The 15,898-nt window shown below is 31.0% G+C and overlaps 1 pseudogene; it reads left to right on the top strand.

Moving 5' to 3' along the window:
* Positions 1-8,905: 8,905 nt before the first annotated feature.
* Positions 8,906-10,318, top strand: LOC149553221 (UDP-glucose 6-dehydrogenase 4-like; annotated as a pseudogene).
* Positions 10,319-15,898: the final 5,580 nt, after the last annotated feature.

The raw sequence follows: 15,898 nt of genomic DNA, 5'->3' as shown, positions 1-15,898 counted from the left end.
TAGCATGGAAAGGAATTATGATGTTACATTTGACAACTATCAATAATTCAAGTTCTAAGTATCTTCATAATGAATAGAAGACTCCTACTAGAAAATTATCAGTTGAAGATATTTCTAAAATGAAAAATGATGACATCATGATGATTGAAATTGTGTTTGCTCTTAATTATGTTGAGTTTGATGAAGTCAAAAGTTGTACTAAAACTTATGATATGTAAAAGTCAACTATGGAGGAGATGATAATGTAAGAAGTGCTAAAAAAAAAAGTCTTAGAGGACAATTTGATCAAATTAAGATGAGAGAAGATGAAAACATTTCAAAATATGTTGAGAGAAGTAAAACAAGTGTGAGTGCAATTAAAACATCTACATGAGACATTGATGACAAAATATTGTTAAGCAAGGTACTAAGAACCCTTCTTCCTATATATGCAATTAGAGTGTTTGTTATTCAAGAGATGAGATGTGATCCAAATAGAAAAATAACTTTGGATGCTCTAGTAGGAAGATTGACAGCTTTGAGTTGGAAAACTATGATAACTATGTCCCTAGTTCCAAAGGTGTTGAGTCTTCATTTGAAGCCAATCTTTCACTGAAGAAGAGGGGGTCAAAAATTGAAGGCCAATGAATCAAGAAGTGAAGAAGAAGAAAGTTCAAATAGTGATCTTGAAGTTGTTGAAGCCCTACTTATAAGGAAATATTCCAAAGGTAGAGGAAAGTATAAAGATAAGATTCCTCTAATCTATTTTTCTTGTGAATAAGTTGGTCACATTGCTACAAGGTGCCCAAATAGAGAAGACAAGGACAAAAAGAAAAGCAATAAGTACAAAGAAACAAAGAATTCAAAAACTACAAGGACTATAAGGAAAAAGGTAAGAAATCTTATTTTATGGCTAAATATTATAATAACAATGGAGTTAAAATGGTATATATTGATGTAAAAGATGAATTTGATGATGAAGGAGATAAAATGGAACTTATCTCTTATGTTAGCAAAAGTGATACATAGATTATTGATAGTGTCTATTGACATCATATGACTCCAGAAAAAAGAAAGTTTGAGCACATGGAACATTATGGTGGTGGTACTATGACATTTGGAAATAATGAACCTTATTGCATAAAGGGAAAAGATGAATCTCATTAACCAATGAACTTAGATGTGACAATGCTTATTGGGTTGAAGGACTAAAGAATAATCTACTAATTGTGGCATAGTTAAATAGCATTATATTCAAGTTAGAATTTATGAATGGGAAAGCCAAACTACTAGATGGAAAAGGAAATTTGGTTGGATTTGGCTAATAAACAAAAGTTAATTTATTCTATCTAGATCTCAACGAAAGTTCATGTTTTATTGCTCAAGTAGAAGAAAATTGATTATGGCACAAAAGATTATGTCAAGTGAATTTTGATAACCTATTCACAATAAGAAAATACAGAAGAGTAAGAGGTATTCCTAGCTTGAGGAAACCTAATATGGATCGATGCAAAAATTGTCAAATCGGTAAGATGGGAAAAACTAGTTTCAAAAGCAAGAACTTTCATTCAAAAGAAGTCTTAGAGCTTGTACATCCAAAATTATGTGGGCCTATTGGAATAGAGAGTTATAGTGGAGATAAGTTTTTCATTCTTTCTGTTGATAATTATTCTAGAACAATGACTATAATGTACACTAGCACATTTTGGCAAATATGTGACTATGCGACTAAAAATTTTGGTCGCGTGACTAAAATTGATCACATTCTAGCATTTATTTGCAATTCACAAGCATAAGTGACTAAATACATGACTAAGTTGGCCACTAGGTAAAATCACAAGATCAACCATATGGAAATGACTAAATAAGTGAGTAGATAATTAGTCACCCAAATACAAGTGACTAAATTAACTTACCTAATAAATGAGTTAATAAGTGACTCACAAATAATTAGTCATTTATAATTTCTCTTTTCAAATTTTCTAAGGTTTATTTACTAATGGATTAAGCTAATTTTATTTTCTATAGTCCATTCATGTCCCTTGGAGCTTTTCTTTCTCATACTAATTGTGGTTTCACTTTCCATCTTTTGGATAAGGAGTACACTTTGTTAAATGGCTTGGCTTGATAGATTTTATTTGACGGTCATCTAGAAGATAACTTTTTCTTTTAGATTATGATGTAGTTATTTTACAATATTAAAATTTTATGATAATATGGGTTATCTAATTATGTATTAATTATTTTCAAACAATTAAAATCATTAGTTAGGCAATGCCTAGTTCCACTTAATTATTATGTCCTTCAAATAAATTCATCAAGGAAAATAATATATAATAAAGTCATGTCATCTCCAATCACACTCCTCCTTTAAAGAGATATTTTGAGATAAAACTAATACTTTAATTCAAATATTTAAGTTATTACTTTGATTATTATAAAGAATTTAGATTATTCTTCAAAATTAAAACTCTGTACCATATATACAAAATTGTAAAAACTATCACAATTAATTAATATTTATTATTATAAATAAAAATTAGTTTTGATATTTATTTTCTATAATCATTAAAATTTGAAATATTCAAAACATCTTATTATAGATATACTAAGAGGAAAAAAATACATTATTACTATTTAACCATTGTTATCAATTATCATTTGTCTATAAATACTCATTATATAATAATGACAATTAATTTTATTACAATAAAAATTATTATAATTGATATTTATTATTTTAAATAAAACTCAATGATTTTTCTTTGATAAGAGAGGGAAGACACGACACTTTAATTTTTGCACTAGAGATGGGAGAGAATGATCATTTTCATATGGGTAGGAACACAAGAACTTAATCTTCTTACTCCATCAATAGAGGGAATTCAGCTAGAATTCAACTGATTTTCCCTCCTCTAATCCATGCAAGGCTAAAGCTAAAAAAATGGTAAGATGCTAGGGTTTAGTTTTCTAATTACATCAATATTTGTTGTTTGTTTAATTATGATATGGTCGTGCTGATGTGGTGACTAATAGGAATAGGTTCTTATGCATGCCAATGCATCAAGTTTTCTTAGCTAAGATTGGGCTGAGATGAATTTGAACATGAATGTGTGTAGGTATATTTTTAATTTCTCTTATCTTCTATCAAACACCTTTTTATTTGAACTTTTTCACACCTATGTACTTGTGCATATATTTATTGGAAAGAACATAAGTTTCAAATATGATGTTTCAAAAATAAAAATATTATAAGAAATGCTTAAGCTATACTCATATATTACCTATAGGAAACAATAAAATATTTTCTTAAAACTACCACATGTATAATTGCAACAAGAATAATAGAATCTCTATAGATTGATTTGAAAGATTGAGTCTATAGACTTAATCCTACCCTAACATGGTAGTTAAACTTTTTGAAACTACTACCGACTTAATCCTCTTATTGGGTTCTCTAGTATTCTTTGAAACCTTGAGCATGTCAAAAACAACCATCTTATAGCCCTCTCAAAGCCTACAAGGCTATCCCTCACTTTTTGTTTAGTAGACAAGGCCAATACTCTTAATTATGATTGGCAAGACCTTCTTCCTGTAACTGATCATAGTCACCTTCTCACATTGAATCCACGTGCCAGTGTTGCATAATTTTTTGAAATCTTATGACAATAGAGTAAATTATTTTTACTTCGTAATGGCTAGGATTAAGGCCTTATTGTGCATGAAATGCATTAGAAACTTACATCTTGCATCGATGTGTTTCCAATTTGAGGGTTTTAAGAAATTTTGAGTTAAAAGAAGACATCTCTCACTATATTCAATGAAATAAAGTCATTCAAAAGATTAAATATTCGTATCTCATCCATATGTCCTCCTTAAATAATGATCTATCAAAATAGTAATGTTTGGATTGGTGAGAACACTAAGAAACTGACTATCATAGTGAATGAAAATTAGAATACTTGAAAATCATGTATCTTATTGGTTTCAATTATTAGTAGTACATTATTCAATACTCTACCCTATTTCTTACCTCAAGATTTCATGTCCCTATAAAGCCTCTCTTATATTTACCTTACCGAACAACTATTTGTAACCTTAGTTATTGATTTAGGATATGAATCTAACTTGGGCATGTGAATTGGATCCATGGATTTGTGATTTTTTCCCCAATTAGGATTCATGAATATATATGTGCATTATATATACAAAAAAGTAAAATTCAAAGAAATATACATAATTCTAAAACTAAATCATTTTAAAATAGAGAGAACCTGTGAGATTAAATGTAAGTACATGTTGAATAAAAGGATCCATTTTGGGGTTTGGAAGGAAAAAAGTATATTAAAAAATATAATATTTTCAAGTTGGGCCCATGATTTACCCACCATTGCACATAGATTCCTATGGATTTGTGCTGGATACTTGTGTAGCTACCTAGATTTGAGATTGTTTTAGGAAAGTTTCATGATCCTACATGTGGATCGATCGAGGTCTATGACTTGTGAATCCCAATAAATGCATAGGCAGGATCACAAATGCAGCCCGGATCCTCATGAACTAATGCCTAAATTAGGATATTACTAATTAGGAACAACTTCACATCAAAAGTCCTTTTCTAAGATACTAACTAGATATTACTAATTAGTAACAACTCAAGGTTCCATAAACCAATCCACTTTATCCTCACAATCACTAACTCCCACACCCACCTTGCTTCATATGCTAGTTACATCCAACCTCTAATCATAAAAAAAGTGTTGATCACTTTATTTTTTCAGCTGTCATGACCCCACATTCTATTGGATAGTTTATGTATATAAGGATCCCAAAACTTGATCAAAATCTTGACTCTAGTATTCTCCATATAACAAATTCACACTTTGCATTGAATAAACCCACCACCAAATCCCCACACCCTATCAATTTATCCATGCACATTCCTACTCTGGGTTCATAGAATATAAAGACTTCTACTATCCTAATTATGTCAACATGATAGTCAACAATAACTTAGTGTTCCTTCATTCTATTATAGAAGACACAATGAAAACACTCTAAGGCTCTGTCCATCCTTGCAACCATAAGAGGCCTACAAACCTCAATATTTCCCATAGAAATCTTAAGCAAACATGAATTGAATAGTAGTAGGCAACATTTCCTGTAACAAATAGTCCTTGTAACATTCCACCATCTAGAAACTAGACGAGGGTGGTATTGTTTAGAAAACCCAGTAAAAATTTAAAACCTTGGAAACATGATCTATAGTTTTACATAACCAAGACCTTCTTCCACACGTCTTTGGAGGAAAAATCTTCCCACCAGAAATTCACATGTTACATATGTTTAACCAGATATCCCTTATCAGTAACATTCACTACATACTTAGTAAATTTAAGACAAGACAGGTCAACGAGCCTATATACGTCCCGTACAAAAACTTTCTCTTTGACAACCTCTCTTCATATACATCTAATATGATCTCTAACCTTAATGTCCTACTCTCAATTAATAGCTTTTCTTGAGGCACATTAATCCTTGGACCAAGCCAATCGATGAATGTAATCTACTTAGTAAGTGTGTTAAGAATGATAACATATTGAATGGTTGAATATATTTCCCACTAAAAGCATAAGATAAATTCAATAAATATTGTTCAAATTTGTATCTAATGAATAAATTTTCTAATGAACTAGGTTTTCCTACTAACTATTTAGGTCATTACTTAAATTATATCTATCTTTTGTTTCAGCAGATTGTATAAAATAGAACCATTAAGAAATGGAGTGAAATAGATAGATCTGTAAAGCATGCCTATGCTAAAAAATATTCCTTCCTCTCATGCAATCACCCAATGCTTATCCAGGCTTCAAGAAAAATTGTGTAGAAATAGTGTGTATACCCTTTGAAACCACAAAAATTTGTTCAAAAATAGCATCAATTACACCTTAAGAACACTATAACCCTTGTTGCATTTGAGAAGCACAATTTGTGGCACCGATCTTTTCAGGATGACTTTCTATCAGCACTAAGTTTCTACATAGAGAAGCTAAAAAAATGAAAGCAAAACAACTCAACCCCAATTATAAGATAATTGAAATTGTTCTATGGGTTGATAAATTATCCCCATAGCATAGGTACAAGTTTTTATTCATAGTCAACATTCTAATGTTATTCTCTATATATCAACCACTAAGCTAGCCAAAAAGAAACAACCATATTACCTTAGACAAAAAATTGATCATAGGCTTTAGAAGCACTATTTACCATCATTTTTTAAGGCAATGTGTTCATTACCATATTTTTTAATGCCACTCACACTATCTCGTGCAATGAGAAGCAATTATATAGGGAACTGAAAAGACGTGTAAACTCAAGGAACCAGAGCATGAAGTTTGAGGTCCTAAAAGATAGACATATAAGTTATGAGTCCCAACTAGGATCTGTAATGAGACTAGATGGTAGTTGATTGTTAACTAAGAAGAGAAATGAGTCTAAGAAAGATGTACTCCAGAAAACTTGCACAAAGATAATTTGTCAAAATTTCAAATCCACAACATACACTTTTATGTCAACTAATTTACATTTAAAAGAACTTTCAAAAGTAAAAAACATTTTAGAAAAAGAAATCAAACCTACCTATAGAAATTTATTTTACAATTGACCTATCAAAATGATGGAAATATCTCAAACATGTTCATCTCTACAATAAATGTTTTGTATAAGGAAGCATGCATGTGTTGCAAGTACAAATTTTCTCTTGTCTTCCTTGTCTCCAATTGTTGTTACTCTCTCATCTTATAGATAAAAAGAAATTTACTCATTCTTCCATGATTCTTCTTGACATTTGAACTCTCCTTCCATAGATAATGCACATGGGATCTATAATAAACATTTTGAACGACATCTTATATTCATTCAAAACTACCTTGTATCTGACCTTGAGGAGCTTCAACACCATTATTTTGGATGAAAAATTGCATTCCCATTGTTCATTTCCCTTTCAAATTAAGAGGTTTACACCAAGGATGAAGATGTGTATTGGATTCTTTTATAGTCTTCAAATATCCTTCAATGCTACCTGGTTTCATTTTATTTTGCAAATTACTGACGACTTCTCCTTCTAGTTATAGAAAGTTTGGTATGGTTTGTTTTGATTGTGAAAATATTAGAATTTTCAAACTCTTATTACTTACACCCAATTAAAATAGGGATGATAGGTGCATATTATTTATTCTTCCTTGCCTTTATTTTTTTGAGAGATTCCTCACTATCTATGATTTTGATCTTTATTTCTCTCTATTGCTTCAATTAATCCTATTGCATCCATGAAGATATTAGCAATGATTGGTTCATATGTGAATAGCTATAAACAGTCTTTTTCATTTTACATAAGTTATTAATGGCTTCGAATCAAATGATGTGTAGATTACTAACTCCATCATGACCCATAATTTATGACTCATTGACCTCCTCCACTTGTTTCTTTCATTCATAAGTCTCAGGTAGCAAATGTGCATACTATTCTATGCATGTAGAGTGGAATAGTTATAATTGTTAGAAAAAATAGTTTCTCAAAGCATATCTCTGGACACCTTAGTGTTTCCCAACTAGCAATTCCCCAAGAGTTTGAGGTTGCTAGTTTTCTAAGGAAATATGTTTTCTTATACTTTCATTATATGAAGCTAAATCAGTGATATTATGTGTTTTTTCTATTTTCTAAATTGTTAGATGTTGCAATAAAACTTCTTTAGGTAAATTGCAGCTTAAGAAAAAAAAATTCATATGCTTCAAATTGCAGTATTGGATGCCAAATAGAAATTTGGGTGGTTGTAAGTTGAACAATTTAGAACAATGGGTAGTATCACTCTCTTTTTATCAATTATTTCTTGTTAGTAACTCTTTTAGTGCTTTGATTGGTATTATTCATGCAATCATTCATCTTTCAATTTAAAGCTAACTAGGCCTAACTCCTTGATGGATGAAAAAAAAAACGTTCTTTTGGTTTCTCTTAGCTGGAACTATATTTTAGTGAGTGATGTGTTAACAATTATTCTTGGGGCAGATGTTACACATAGTTATTTTGAATCCAAAATTATAGAATACAATTTATGTATTTTCTTGTTTGAATTATAACTACTTGAATTTTAAACCTTCAATTTTCATGTTTAATTTGTAAGTTGTGGTGAACTAACACCACACTATTTATTTGTTGTTGAATTTAATTTAACACTAGTTCTAACTACATTTAATTTAGATCATGAATTAAAAAAGTAAATTCTTTTATGGTACAATAAGAGTCACCCATATTACATACCTCTTTTTGGTAGGAAGTTTTGTATGAGGAAGCATTGGTGAATGAGGATTCCAATATAGGAGGAGCCAAATGGATAAGGAGCATTTGATTACTAAGGTATGTTGTTAAAACCTAGTATGTTCTTGGATTACTAATGAGCCTTTGATTATTAAGGTATGTTGTTAAAATCCAGTATGTTCTTGGGTTGTTGATGGTTTTTCTTTTCATTCATGTGGTTGTAGACATCCTCCCTCCCTACTCTCTTCTTCTCATTTTTCCCCTACTTCCAACTATTATTATAGTTGATTCTTTCTTTTATTTTTTGTTACAATTTTACATGCTCTTCCCTTGTACACCCTACTCTTTCATATTTTTCTTTATTTTCTTTATGGTCTTACTGTAATTCCCAGACATATTCAATTTGGATCTATGAATTGAACCATCAATGTGTGTTGTTTGATGATTTTACTGCTCATTCAAACTGTAAGCTACATAAAATACCAATATTTGTATGGTTTCATATCACTTATTTTTTTGTTTTATGCTACATAAATTAATTGTTATTCTAAACTCTATATTATGAAGTAGAAGAGAAATTTATTTTCTTCTGCAATGTCAAAGGAGTTAAAGATGGTGAAAATCTACTACCTTGGAGTTGGATATCTAGTGGGGCCAATAATGGTTTTCATTGCACTAAAATGCCCTCATATTGATGTAGTAGTCTTAGATATTTTAGTAGCTAGAATTGCTGCTTGGAATAGTGACCAATTGCCCATTTATGAGGCTAGGCTTCATGAGGTTGTAAGAAATTGCAAAGGAAAAAACCTCATTTTTGGTATAGATTTACAAAATCATATCATTGAAGCAAACAATGTATTCATTTTAGTTAATACCACAATAAAAGTTGGATGTTTTGGGGCTAGAAAAGCCACAGATCTAAGCTATTGGGAAAGTGCTACAAGAATGATTACAAATGTTTCAATCTCAAACAAAATTATGGTGGAAAAGGGCACTGTACCTATGAAAATAGCATTGATAATTGAAAATATTCTCATGAATGAGAAAAAGGGATTAAAATTTTAGGTTCTTTCAAGTCTAGATTTTGTTGCAGAAGGGAGTGTAGTTCAAGATCTTTTCAATCCAAAACTTGTGGCCATTGGAGGTAGAAAGAGTCCTCAAGGGTAGAAAGCAGTTGAAGCTTCAAGAGTAGTGTATGCAAATTGGGTTCCTTAGAAAAGATCATCAATACAAATTTGTGGTCTACAGAAATCTCCAAAATTGCTTAAAATACACTTTTGGCTTAGAGGATTTCATTAGTGAATGTGATTTCTTCTTTGTGTGAAGCAGTTGGGGGAGATGTTACAGAGGTTGCTAATTCCATCAAGAGGGATTCAAGAATTGGGCTAGATTTTTTGAATGCTAGTGTTGGCTTTGGTGGTTCAAATTAGAAGGATATTTTGAACTCAATTTACATGTGTGAATGCAATGGGCTAATTAAGGTAGCAAACTACTGGGAATAGGTTATGGAGATAAATGATTATCAAAAAGATAATTTGTGAATAGGGTAATTTCCTCAATGTTTAATACACTTGTGGGGAAGAACGTTGCCATTTTTTGGTTTACATTCAATAGGGGCATAGTTGATAATCCAACAATTGATGTATGTAGGAATCTTGTTGAAGACCAATAAAATATTAGCATTTATGACCTACAAGTAATAGAGGAGCAAATTTAGAGAGCCCTTTCCATGAACAATTTTTTTGGGGATCATTTAATGAGCCCTTCAACTATGAAATAAGTTCAAGTTGTTTGGCATGCCTATGAAGCTACAAGGGATGCTCATGGAGTGTGCATTCTAATGAGGAGGGATGAATTTAACTTCTAAACTACCAGAAGATCTATGACAGTATGCAAAAACTTGCCTTTATTTTTGATAGGCCCAACTATGTGGATGTATAGAGGCTCAAGGAGATTGATTTCATTGTTTATTCCATTGGTAAGTCTCTAGATCCATGGTTGAAAGATCTTACCCCAATGGCATAGAAGATTCATTTTATTTCTCTATTCATATTTGTATTATGATTGCTGCTTTTGATTATGGAGTTGAATGATCAATGAATTGGTATTTTTAACTTTAAAAAAAAACAAAAAAAATAGTGATTATAACAAATTATTCATTATCAAATAGGAATTAAATGATTGTTTATTTGTTCTAATATAAATCTATACTTTTCATGTATGTAGGTTGATTCAACCATAAGTTACATTCTAATGTGATAGACATCCTTTTAGAGTTAGAAGAGGAGTATTATCAATTAGTAAGGTATTTTATTACTATTAGAAATCATTTAATACTTTTTATATCACTCTATTATCATGAAGGAAAATTGTTGATTCCATTTACATCTTTGGTTTTCTGATTGCTTTACATCCGATCTAATAATGGACAAATAATGCTTTCTAAAATTAGATTAAAATCAATGTGGGGATGAGAGTAACAGAGATGGGTATAAGTCTGGTTATCTTTCAAAGGCTAAATCCTTATTTATAGTTTTCTTAGAAAATTAAAAGAGGCTCAATTAAGTTCATGTGCTATTTTGATTTTATCTCTTAAGAAGTTTGAGAATGGGCCCCTTAAAGAGCGATACCTTTGGAAAAGAGCATTGCTAGAATGAATATAGACTGGCTATTTCTTAACCAAAGTTTTATATCCTTCCTGACAATCCTTCCTAGCTATAAGGAAGAAATACCTTGCAGCAATTGTCTTCCTAATTTTAGTAAAGTTCCTTCCAGGACTCATAAAATCTAGCTCATATCTATCCATAATGGTGAGTAACTGATTTCTCGCATCTTGAGCCCTCCTTAAAGATAGAGCCTAAACAAAGTTTTCAAAACACCAGGGCCTGAGAAGTTCTTAGCCTTCCAGGCCTCGTACACTACCAACAAAGTTAAATGGTCTCCTTCTAGCTGGAAAAACTTTTCACTTTTTTGATGTGTTTGAAGCATAGCTATGATAGTTAGGATCTCATTAATGCAGCCTAGATCCATACTAGCAAGTAGCATTTTTGAGGTAGGAGGGTCTAATGGAAATTCTAACATCTTCCTTGCAAGCTTTGTTAGAACACCTTCCTCATCCAAAGCCCCTAAGTTTTTCAGTTGTTCCATTGCCGATATGAGAGCCTGTGGAGGGGGACCCATAAAATAAAAAGATAGGAGGTCATTGATCCCCATGGCTTTTATAGTAAGACCAAGGTTAATCCTATGAATTTTTTGCACAATTGTAGGTAATGTCTCATTATGATATGAACTTTCAGTATATAGCCTATAGCACTTTCCACGACTTGTACGACTAGCATGACCAACTCGTTGCTTAGCTAATGCTTGAGAAATTGGGGTGATGACTAGATAGTCTAGTCTGAGCTTAGGGTTGTATACATTTTTCTTATCAAAACCAAGATCCACAACATAATAGATTCCATCTATTGTAAGATAAGCCTTAGCAATATTGGTAGCAACAACCACTTTCCTTTTACCTAGGGGAGCAAGATCAAAAAATATTGACTGCATCTCATGAGATAGGGAATTGTATACTGGCAATATGATTAGTTTAGGAACCTTCTTCCTAGGCCCTTTCATTCACTCATAAAGAATCTGACACCCAGTATTAATTTCCTCTTGGCTAGTTAAGAAGACAAGGTGGCTACCTTCAGGTTCTATCAAATGAATCTACATAACTGTGATCAATACAACATCTAGATAGTCACTCTCTGGTTTTTTGGTATATAATATCTCAATAGGAAAAATCCTCCCAGGAATAGTGAATATATTACAGTTAAAGAAATACCCTAAGAATTTTTCAGCATCCAAAGTTCTAGAGGTAACAATTAACCAAAGATCAGAGTTCATATACAATGGAAGAATGCAGATATTGAGATTAGTATGTCAAATGATGAACAACACACCATGTCTAAATGGATTTACATACTTCACAAAAAATCTACCTCTGATAAAAGAATAACATGACATTCAAAAGCTTACTCAACTCCCTTCCAATACACTTTTTCTTTTCCAAGAATAGTCAACGCTCTTAAGGAAAAAATGACTCCCATAAAGTGCAATGGCTAAACATATACTCCTATAAAATGTAGAATTTTCTCTTAATAGATCAAATAAGTTCCAAAGATAATATTGGAAGCTGCCTCAAAACTGCCAGCACACTAAAAGAAGATATATGAATAAATAAGTTAGTTTCAAATGCAACTACCTAGGTTTAAATTTTTGAAGTCATCTAGAATTAAGAATATATGATAAGTTTAAACTTAACTAACATTTACTAAGACTAATGCAACATCTAACAAAAGAAATTGACACTTTGAATATTTCAATGCTAACATGGCATAAAACTTGACTTGGAATGTGAAAAGATAGGCAAGAAACACAAGCAGACATCCAACTAGCTTTGATACCATTAAATCAGAACCTACAACTTTGATACATTATGTCAAAATATAAAATATAATCACAAAAAAGATGCCACAAATTAATAAGCTGGTATAATCATGAAAAACATGTAAACTCAATTTAAACTATTATTGTTGATGTGGGAGGTTAGGAAGTTTGCAGGTCCAGTCCAACTAAGAAACTCATCACTCCTGCGAAGTATCATAGATTGTTTCCAAATGATAGCAATAGAAACATATAATTTAAACAACCTTTGTTACTCAACAATGATCAAAGAAATAGTGAGTTACATTTCTGCACTAGCTTATCAATCATAACCATCAAGCTCTGAAAAGCCAAAAGCCTTTCTAGAGTCTTCTATTTTTGTATTGTTTACTATCCATATTTCTTTCTTAGCCAGGAAAAGAAGATTTCATCTAATACTAAAAATGTATTTCCTTTCAATATGGCTTTCAAATACTAAATGATGATTTATTAATTTTGGAGGATATGGACTTTGAACTTTACAATTTAATTCAAGGACCTCCTTGTAAAGGTAATTCTTGAAAACATCATTTCATTTCTTTTATTTCATGCTTTTATGTCATAAATTTTGATTCCATAATTGCATGCTTTATGTATTAGAAATATAGATGCCCTACTCTAGTTTATTATATAAGGCTTAAGCAATTATTGTGTTACTAAATTTGAAGATCCCAAAAAAAGAGACTTTGGATGTTGTTGCAAAGCATCTAAGGGTTGTAAAAGGTAATTTTTCTATTTTTAACTCCAATGCTTGGTTATTGTGCAGGTAATTCAACCACGTCTTCAAAAAGATATTACAAGGCAATTGATCTTTATATAGTGGAAATATCTTTATCTAGAGATAATGATGTATATTATTGTAACAAGTATGCATATTCCTTTGGAAAAGGGCTTTATATTTCTTTGTATTTTGATCTGGCATCATGATGTTTCCTATATTTGCATTTTACAGGTAAAGTTTTATTTTTTAAGAGGTTGACTTTTTTTTGTATATGATGATATTATTTGATTGAAATGATTCTAATTTTCATTAGAATTAAATTTTTTACATGCCAGTAGTCTAGATGATACTACACTACCAACTTTTTGTGAATGTGGATTTGTCTATAATATAGTTCATAACTTCAAGTCTTCATTTATCATGTTTAACCTTTGGTGACTACTATAAAGAAAAAGCAAAATAACTCTTCATTTTCTCTTATTAAATTATATTGGCACCAATGCATCCTAGATTTGATTCTGTTTAAATCTCATGTACTTTGAAATGCCTATTTCATCAACACTATGTATGTTGTGTAACATAAATGTGCTATTATTTAAAATAGAATTTAGACATCTAGTACATGTTCAAGAGTGCCATCTTTAAACCTTGCCCACACCAAGATTATATGTTGGCATTGATGTCAAAGGTTGATGAGCAATGCCTTCTAGAGGATTATTCTAAATATTAAATAATTAGTTTGAGATGCTTATGATGGTTGTGTGTCTACTTTAGTAGCGTGTCCTCTTCCTTGCCAAGTTAGAAGTTATGCCTTGTCAATATTTTCCAAAAGGTGAGAATACATATGGACCTTTGATGATCAAGGTCATATAAATTCTGGAGGATAATTCTAAATAATAAAAGAATTTTCTTGAGGATAATTCTGAATAATTTTGAATGTTTCAAAATTAGTGTAGCAACACATTTTAATTTTTAATTTTTTCATGGAACTACTTCACTTTGAAAATCTTCTATGCTCTTTAAGCAACACCTGTACCCTATCTTAGGCCACTAAATTAGACCTACAAATATTAGTATTTAAATCATATATAAATTAACCCTAGCAATTATTATTCGATTAAATTTTCTTCACTTGCAATTGGGTTATTGAGGGTAAGGAAAGCCTCTTGTATTGTATTGAGCTTGGAGTCATCAAAGCAATGGAACTAATGAGATTAATAACATATCCCTTTGATGCTTACAATCCAGATACTTCCAAGTAGATTTTTCTCATTCTAGATGTGGCATTCCTACAACATACAAAATGTTAGTGCTAAATTGTTTTGGTTATCTAAAGTCAAACATTGGATGTAGTTCTAGTTTGTAGAGAAGATTAAATGAAATTGAAACTCCAGGGTCATTATTCTTGTTCGAAACCACATAGAAGGGGGATAAAATTAGTTGTAAAGAGACTTGTTGTAGTCTTATAGATAGAATTTATCTCATTAACTGAGCTAGGATTTACTGGTGACTTCAATAGTGCTTCATGCTACCAAGACTGCACAAAAGTTGCAATAAACCCAGTCATGTTTCAATATTATTTCTACAATCAGTGTGGAAGGAGAGTCCATTAGTTTCATTGTTTCTTCCATTAATGCAACAATTATAGCCTAATGCTAATATTGAACATATCATAGAAGGAGACACATATTGGAAATGCAATCCTACAAATGATACTAACCAGGTGTATTACAAGTATAGTGGATATTTGATATTCTTGATGATCTATCTTATTTATTTAGTTATGAATTCTTTAGATATTTTAGAATGGCAAAAATTATTTTCAAAATCATTACCCTATAGAAACTTAGTGATAGTCCTAGAAAAACTAATTAGAGGAAATATGATTCCTAAAGTGGTAGCATATATGTTACTATAGCTTGTTCTCTTCAAAGAAATAAAATAAATTGAATTTTTTTTTATAAATCATAAATTATTTTGATATCCATTGGAGTTACAAAGCTTAATGTTTTTGATAAAGCAAAAGTAAAAATTGAAATTGTGATAAGATAGGTGTTTTATTTATTTCCATCTCCTTTTACTTTTCCTTTTCCTCAATTCTCCATTTAATATGTTTCTAAATATACACTTGAAAATGAAAAGGGCTATATAACACATTCTATCTTGGCTTAGCCACTTATATGTTTTGGTGTTGTCTAATAAAGCTCAATTTTATTAGAATCTATAGCTGTGCAATTCCCACATGCAAGACCTTGGCTTTTGTGATGGTAGTGATAATGGTGATGGTTTTAATATGCCATATTTTGATCTCACATTTGAAAACTATGAAGATGTGTTTGGTACTTCACATGATCAGACTATTTCACTATTCGAGGACACAACTGCAACTTGCTCCAACATGGAGAGGAATATTTTTC

This window comes from Cupressus sempervirens, chromosome 6 (genome assembly GCF_028749045.1).
Source record: "Cupressus sempervirens isolate cs-2001-9-10 chromosome 6, ASM2874904v1, whole genome shotgun sequence".
NCBI classification, from domain to species: Eukaryota; Viridiplantae; Streptophyta; class Pinopsida; order Cupressales; family Cupressaceae; genus Cupressus; species Cupressus sempervirens.
The sequence above is the reverse complement of the archived record's forward strand: the minus strand, read 5'-3'. Positions and strand labels throughout refer to the sequence as shown.